The sequence below is a fragment of the Trachypithecus francoisi genome, unplaced genomic scaffold (assembly GCF_009764315.1).
Source record: "Trachypithecus francoisi isolate TF-2019V2 unplaced genomic scaffold, Tfra_2.0 Lachesis_group20, whole genome shotgun sequence".
Taxonomy (NCBI): Eukaryota; Metazoa; Chordata; class Mammalia; order Primates; family Cercopithecidae; genus Trachypithecus; species Trachypithecus francoisi.
This window is the reverse complement of record NW_022681466.1, coordinates 66,621,635-66,628,567: the sequence shown is the minus strand read 5'-3', so window position 1 is coordinate 66,628,567 and position 6,933 is coordinate 66,621,635.

Below are 6,933 nucleotides of genomic sequence, written 5' to 3'. Positions count from 1 at the left end.
GCAGGGACATGGATAAAGCTGGAAGCCATCATTCTCAGCAAACTAACGGAGGAACAAAAAAACCAAATACCGCATGTTCTCACTCATAAATGGGAGTTGAACAATGAGAACACATGGACACAGGGAGGGAAATATCACACACCAAGGCCTGTTGGCAGGTGGGGGGCAAGGGGAGGGAGAGCATCAGGTCAAATTCCTAATGCACGCAGGGCTTAAAGCCTAGACGACGGATTGAGAGGTGCGGCAAACCACCACAGCACATGTATACCTATGTAACAAACCTACACGTTCTGCACATGTATCCCAGAACTTAAAGAAAAAAACAACAAAGAAAAAGAACGAGATGAGAAGAGATTGCCCTAAGAATCAGTCTGCTATCCCCGTGTTCATATCAGCATTATCCTCAATAGCAACAAGGCAGAAGCAGCCCAAGTGTCCACTGATGGATGAGTGGATAAATAAAATGCCATATTCATCCAGGAGAATGTTACAGAAGAATGTTCAGCCTTAAAAGGGAAGAAAATCCTATCACATGGAGGAACTTGAAGAAGACATTATGCTATGTGAAATACATCAGTCACAAAAGGACACATACTCTATAATTCTATTTATGTAAGTGACCTAGAGTGGTCAGGTTGATAGAAAGTTGAAAGGTGATTTCTAGAGCCTAGGGGGAGGGGAAAACGGGGAGTTGGTGTTTAATGAAAACGGATTCAGTTTGAAAGGATGAAAAAGTTCTGGAGACGGATGGTGATAATGGTTGCACCCATGTGAATGTACTCAATGCCACTGAACTGTACTCTTAAAATAATTAAGGTGGTAATTTTGTGTTATGTGTGCTTTTTTAAAGTTATGTGTGCATAATTAAAATAAAGAATCAACTTGATATCTTGGAAATAAAAAAAAAATCACGATTGAAACTGAAAAAATAGAAAGTTGAGCAGATTGGCCTCAGCTGAAGTGTAAATTAGTAACCTAAAAGACTGAACTGAAAACTTTAGAATACAACACTGAACCAACCAAGAGAAGCATAGGAAAAAAAAGACTGATGCATGCAGCATAAATTTAGAATTTCTAACGTTCCTATAATAAAAAACGTCAGAAGGATTCTGAAGGATTATTAGTATTACTTAGGATAGTAGGATGCAAAAAGTGGTGGCTTAACAAGATACAGATGACTTATCTACCAAAGAAAAGTACAGAGGAGAGGAGAGCTGGCGTATGACTCCAAAAGCGTCATCGAAGACCCTGATTCCTGTCTTCCTGCTTTGCCAGCCCAGCACATGGGCTCTTCAAGCTCACCTAATGGCTAAAAACAGCTGCCGGAGCTCCAGCCACTCCATTTGCATTGCAGGCAGGGAAAAAGAGAAAAGCCAGACCTGCCCAGTTAACTCAAACCCCTTTAAGCAGGCTTCCCAGAATTCTACAAAAGGCCTTTGCTTAGATCTCATTGTCTAGAATTAAAACACATGGCCACAGTGAGCTTCAAAGTAGACATTCTTCCTGACGATATGTCTTGTTAAAATCAGTATTCTGTTTCTAAGAAGAAAGGAGAGAATGGCTATTGGGGAAGCCAGTAGTAGTAACTAGCCACCCCACCCCACCCCAAATAGAGAGAACGAAGAGTGGACAAATTCAAAATAAGGATAGAAGTAAAAAAAAATCCCAGAATAGAAGAAAAATATGAGTCCTCAGACTGGAAAGGTCCACTGAGTACTAAAATGGGATGAATGCAAGAAGACCATTGGACACATTGTAGTGAAATTTCACACCACCGAGGATCAAGAAAAATCATAAAGGCTTCCAAAGAGTAAGAAACAACCAACAATTCTCTATAAAGAAAAGAGAATGGGCCGGGCACAGCGGCTCACGCCTGTAATCCCAGTACTTTGGGAGGCCGAGGTGGGTGGATCACTTGAGGTCAGAAGTTCAAGACCAGCCTGGCCAACATGGTGAAACCCCGTCTCTACTAAATATACAAAAATTAGCCAGACAAGGTGGCACACGCCTATAATCCCAGCTACTCAGGAGGCTGAGGCAGGAGAATTGCTTGAGTCTGGGAGACGGATGTTGCAGTGAGCCGAGATAACACCACTGTACTCCAGTCTGGCCGATAGAGCGAGACTCTATCTCAAAAAACAAACAAACAAAAAAATCTAAGTCCTGGACTCTTTCCATGTGACCTCTTAAAAGTTTTACATAGTCCCATTCCCTTTTCATTCTAATTATTATTCATGCATGCTCACTGACTTATTTCTTTAGGTTCTATTTTTCCTTATCACTGATGCCATTATTTAAACACTGGAATTTCCCAGATTGCCAGTAAATGGTCATTTATTTAGTGTGACACAAAGCTATTGATTAGTGAAATTGGACCTAGAACCAACCCAGGTCTCCATAGTAAGAAGAATAGAGTAGTTATTTTATGAAGTTGTCACAGCATATGGGAACAATGTAAACTTTTACTTTAAAAGTTTAATATATTCTTTGCATTAATAGTATTACTATGAAGTTGATATTTAAGAAATTATCTGGAAATAATATGGATTCTATGGGCTTTTAGGGTCTATCATGAAAGAAAGGTAGGGATCAAAGTCTGTGGTTGGGGGTAGGCTGGGAACTGGTGCACGTGGTGAGTATAAGAGCAGGGAGCCTGGCAGAGCTTAAAATAGACTTACTCACCAAATGTCAGGAAGCATAAGCTAAGGCCTGTGCACAGAGAATTAAACCACGTGTCTGGTAACAAGGAACTTCTGTGTTGAAAATTTGTTAATCAGTATTTACTCAACTTTAAAAATTGCTATTGTCTCACTCTTAGTATTCACACCAGAGCAATACAGTACATTAAATGCGTCTTCAATTATTCAAAGCTGCTTCTGCAGAATTTACTACACCTAAATATTGTGCTTTAATGAACTGTACTTAATTTTTGCACTATCAGGTGACTGTCTGTGTTACATCTTCCTCCCAGGGGTCTGAGACAGTCTGTCTGGTGCTGCAGGAGACACATGGTTTCAGATGTCATCCTGAAACCCCCCTCTACTCCCATCCTTCTGCTTTCCTGCTAAGGCAGGCTCAGTAGTATTCTTTTTATTTACTGCATAAGGTTCTAGAAGGTGAGCTGCAGAGGGGAGGAAGATGCTGCCGTTAGTTACCAAATTGGCAGATCTTTACCTAGAAGAGATGAAATAAAAGTCTGGAAGCGGTGACATCTAGTTGGTGCTCTCAAGCTGCAGAAAGGGGAAGAAAGAACAGAATCACACCCTCTCCAGGAATTTAAGTCCCTAAACATGGACATCCAAGTCCAGGAATGGGAAGAAAGTTAGGAAGAAAAAAATGGCGCAGTTCAAAGTCAGTACACTTTCTTTCGTTTTTTTTCTTTTCTTTCTTTCTTTTCTTTTCTTTTTTTTTTTGAGACGGAGTCTTGCTCTTGTCACCCAGACTGGAGTGTAGTGGCACGATCTCCGCTCACTGGAACCTCTGCCTCCCAGGTTTAAGTGATTCTCCTGCCTCAGCCTCCCAAGTAGCTGGGATTACAGCCATGTGCCACCATGCCTGGCTAATTTTTGTATTTTTAGTAGAGACGGGATTTTTCCATGTTGGCCAGGCTGGTCTCAAACTCCTGACCTTGTGATGTGCCCACATCCCTCCCGTAACTGGGATGACAGGTGTGAGCCACTGCGCCCGGTCCAAAGTCAGCACACTTTCATTTCATTGTTTACTGCTGTGTCCCAAGTGCCAGGCAGATTCGTGTCATCCTTGGCAGATTCATTCTGGATAGAAAGCAGCCCTCCCTCTACTCAGCCCACATTTTATATGACCCAGATGCCCCCTCATGACTCAACGTGAACTGACTCATCTTCAGAGGCTAGACTGCACTGATGACCCCTGAAGGCTCCTTCTTTTTTCCTCTCATGGTTTCACGCAGGTTCGGAGGTTCTCCTGGGTAGGCCAGGGGAGAGGCCACGACTTTAGCTCAAAAGGGTTTGGGCCCCTTTTGCCCACCTCTGTTGGGGCCGAAGCATACAACTGTTATTAGCCAGGGTTACATTGAAGATATCTCATTTTTTCCTCCCGTAACACTTATCATCCACCAATATACTATTTATCCAATATATTTTTATGTATGTATGTATGTATGTATGTATGTATGTATTTTTTTAGATGAAGTCCCTCTCTGTTGTCCAGGCTGGAGTGCAGTGGTGCAATGTTGGCTCACTGCAACCTTTGCCTCCCAGGTCCAAGCAATTCTCCTGCCTCAGCCTCCCAAGTAGCTGGGATTACAGGTGTGCACCACCACACCCGGCTAATTTTGTAGTTTTAGTAGAGATGGGATTTCACCATGTTGGCTAGGCTGGGTCTCAAACTTCTGACCTCAAATAATCCGCCCACCTCGGCCTCTCAAAGTGTTGGGACTACAGGTGTGAGCTATCGTGCCCGGCTCATCCAATTAATTTTATTTATTGTCTGTCTGTCCCCTACTAGAATGCAAACTCCGTAGGGCCAGCTTCTTGATTGCTTTGTTCACTAATGAATTGCTCAGTACCTCCTACATAATAAACATCTGTTAAATAAATTGTATGAATTAATAAGTGGCTGACCATATGTATCACTGCGAGTCCTCACGACTTGGACAGTCATCCTTCCTGACACCACTGCGTTAGCTGGAATGGGTTAGGTCACGCTGCAGAAAAGGTAGGTCTGAAACCTCAGGGGTTTCATACAGCTGAGGGTTACTCTTCATTCACGCCGTGTATCCAAACTCAGCTAGCAGTGGGGGTCAAACTGACCGTCACTCGAGGACCTAAAGTGATGACGTCGTGCCTCTGGAATGTTGCTGGTCACTGCAGGACCAGGACAGACAGCTAGGTGGCCACAGGCCAGCTTTTCTATGCTTTAGCCCAGAAGGGACCCAAGTCATTTTGGCCCAGAGCCTATTACCTCAAACTAGTCTTATAGTTCCTGCCTAACTTCCGGGAGTGGCTGGGAGGTGTAGGGGAATAGATGGAAAATCGAGGGAGCAGCGCTGTCTGCCCCACGCCCATGCAAGCCCATTCACACCCACTCACATACACCACACCCACTCACATACACCCACACCACTCACACCCCACTCACACCCCACTCACACCCCACCCACTCACATCCACCCACACCCACTCACATACACCCACACCCACTCACACCCCACTCACATCCACCCACACCCACTCACATACACCCACACCCACTCACACCCCACTCACATCCACCCACACCCACTCACATACACCCACACCCACTCACACCCCACTCACATCCACCCACACCCACTCACATACACCCACACCCACTCACACCCCACTCACATCCACCCACACCCACTCACATACACCCACACCCACTCACACCCCACTCACATACACCCACACCCACTCACATACACCCACACCCACTCACACCCCACTCACATACACCCACACCCACTCACACCCCACTCACATACACCCACACCCACTCACATACACCCACACCCACTCACACCCCACTCACATCCACCCACACCCACTCACATACACCCACACCCACTCACATACACTCACACCCACCACACCCATTCACACTTACGGATACCCATTCATGTCCACCAATACACATTCTCACCCATAGCCATCGGTCCTCACCCTTAACTTCTCTTGCTCACCCAGACCCAACCGTCTGTGCAAAACCCAGCTGATGCCCCAAGCTAACCTCCCATCCACTGTTTCCACCTATGCCATGATATATCTATAGCTATAGATAGATAGATAGATTGGTTTTTGCCTACCGTACCTGGCTTATAACTCCCATAGCCCTTACTACACTCTTCTGCTATATGGTGGGGCACTTTAGGCCTCAGAAAGAGAATCTCTCTCTCAGACCTTCCCCGGTCCTCCTTTCACCAGCCAGGGAGGGCACGGAGGCTCCATGCCCCTTCTCCCAAACGGATGCAGCTGTTCATCTGTATCCTTTGTACAATAAACAAGTATGCAGAATTCAGTGTTCCTGGGGTTCTATGAGCTGCTGTAGCAAATTAATCGAACCCAAGGGGGAGGCTGTGGGATCCCAGTTGGTCGGAAGCATAGGTAAAACAACCCAGGGCTTGCAATAGGCATCAGAATTGGGGGAGAGTCTTGGGGACTGAGCCCTAAACCTGTGGGATCTGATGGTGCCTCCAGGCAGATGGTGTCGGAATTGAATTGGAGGACACCCAGCTGGTGTCCACTACAGAAGCGATTGCTTGCTTGGTGTGTGGGGAAAACCCCTACCCCTTTTGTCACAGAAGTTTTCTGGGTTGATTGTTGTGCTGTGAGAGCAGAGGAAAAACATTTTGAGTTTTTCCATTCTGACATACCTGTTATGCTTACTCATGGCCTACCACATCTAATTGTGCAGACTCCATTCGTCTTGTTTCTTTCAAATCAAATTTCCTTTTGGCAAGAAAAAGGGAGCTCTCTGGGTAGAGCACTGGATGTCATCTATTAGGATATGAGAAAATCTTTGTTATGTTAAAAAAAGTTATGGACTGCCACATGTTAGCAGCAATGTTCATAGTACTTATTGGCTGAGCAAATACTCAATGTCGAAAAAGTTACCATGAATTCAGTAGCTCTGTCGCCCAGGCTGGAGTGCAGTGGCCTGATCTCGGCTCACTGCAATCTCCACCTCCTGAGTTCAAGCAATTCTCCAGCCTCAGCCTCCCTAGTAGTAGCTGAGATTATAGGCATGCGCCACCACACCTGGCTGATTTTTTATATTTTTGGTAGAGACGGGGTTTCACCATGTTGGCCAGGCTGGTCTTGAACTCCTGACCTCAAGTGATCCACCCACCTCGACATCCCAAAGCACTGGGATTACAGGTATGAGCCACCACGCCTGGCTGAATTCAGTAATTCTTAAGCATCTGTCCCCACT